At 44.0% G+C, this 1,670-nt stretch overlaps 1 protein-coding gene across 1 annotated transcript in view; it reads left to right on the top strand.

Annotated features, from left to right (window-relative positions):
* Positions 1-1,670, top strand: part of CFAP54 (cilia and flagella associated protein 54) — a 390,102-nt gene that overhangs the window by 20,450 nt on the left and 367,982 nt on the right. The window lies entirely within an intron of this gene.

The following is a 1,670-nucleotide window of genomic DNA, read 5'->3' as shown; positions in this document are numbered from 1 at the left end:
GCCTTTGTGGGGCTGTGTCTGTGTCTGGGTTGGTGTTTCCATAATTCTGAAGTGATTCAGTTTTGGATCTACTGTTCACAGGTCTGGCCTCAAAAGAGTGATTTCATTACTTTAGATTATTTTAGGGAAGGTGATTGCTTCACATTAGGTCCCACCCACAGGTATCAGGGCGGGGATTCTACTGGGTTGGGAGTGAATTGCAATGTGTCCTATGCGGGGACATCAAAAACACGTCTTTCCCCTGAGCTGTATCACAAGGAACAAGTGGGAAGGGTCAGTGAGTCCCTGCCACTTAGATTGGTTTTAAGTATCATTCACTGGTCGGGAATAAGGAGTTCTGAAATGTACGATTTGGTATGCTCTTTGAATGTACTCATAAGACGTGCATCTTAGCGATCAAAATGTAGCATTTGATTTTCTTTATTTAAAGTTCCGACAAATCACTTCCTGTGTTGTATTAAAAAAAGGAAAATACTGAGTGTGTTTAAAGGGCATGAGACCAGGATAAAATGTTGTGAAATGATTGAAATTTCCCTTGTCTGTGCCAAACCTTTTCCTTTCATGCCCACCCCACGTAATTTTTTTTTTCTCCAAACCCAATCCAACCCAACCCAACCCCAACCCAACTCAACCCAACTCACTGCTAATTCGTAGCCACCTTCCACAGGTTAGGGTAGAAATGTCCCTGTGAGTTTCCAGTGTAGAAAGCCCCATCTTTCTCCTGAGCAACAGCTGGTGTTTTTTGAATTGCTGACCCGGTGGAGCTCAGCCCAACGCATAACCGCTGTGCCACCACTATGACTTAAATTCGAATTTACATTGGTTGCCAGAGATGAGTCCAACTTTGGATGAGAGTTTTCAGTCCAATGACTGAGCGCAGTGACTCTGCCTTTTGTGCCTGATCATCTGCAAGAGGATCCGGGACTCCCTGAGTGGCCATGGCCATTTCTCCACCCACGCTGCTCATGTGTCTTGGCAAGGACAAGCCAGAACAGAGAATCAGTGTTCATGAGTCACATAGTGCAGGAGGGCTGGGAGGGAGGCATGATATAGCAGTCCTCTTTGTCTTTGGCCTGTTTTTCCTCCCCTTAATTTTATTTATTTATTGTTGAAAATATACATAACAAAGTATGCACCAACTTAACATAGACAGTCCTATGACATCACTTGTACACCCATTCTCAGCCTCCTCTTCTGAGCTGCGCCTCCCTCAGTAGCATAACTATGGCCCCTAAATTTCCCAGGGAAACTCTCAAGTTGTCCTTGCCTCTTTGATCCCATATAGATCCTCGTCTAGATCTCAACAATCTAAACATAAGCTTAAAATATTATTTTGAAATATTGTGTCTCCCATATCCTTTCCTTGATGTGCACTTTTAAATTTACCCTTGTGGTAGTGTATTCTGGGTTTTGTTCTTTTTCTTACATACTTTCCCATGAGTTATTATGGTGTGAGAATCTAGCTGGGTTCCCTGATGCAGATGGAGTTCTTTAGCTGGGCCTGTTGAGTTGTACTCCAGATCGCCGTGTGTCCTTGATGAGGAGCACCTGGTTTGACTCTTCTCTGTAACAGCAGCCCCCCCAAAATAATCTGCAATGAATATCCTTGCACATGCCCTTTTATGGACCCACGTGAGAATTTTCTGGGATCTATGCCCACGATTGAGATC

Source organism: Echinops telfairi, unplaced genomic scaffold (genome assembly GCF_000313985.2).
Source record: "Echinops telfairi isolate 266 unplaced genomic scaffold, ASM31398v2 ScPeMD7_2;HRSCAF=8, whole genome shotgun sequence".
Lineage (NCBI taxonomy): Eukaryota > Metazoa > Chordata > Mammalia > Afrosoricida > Tenrecidae > Echinops > Echinops telfairi.
This window is presented reverse-complemented; position numbering and strand designations above follow the sequence as displayed.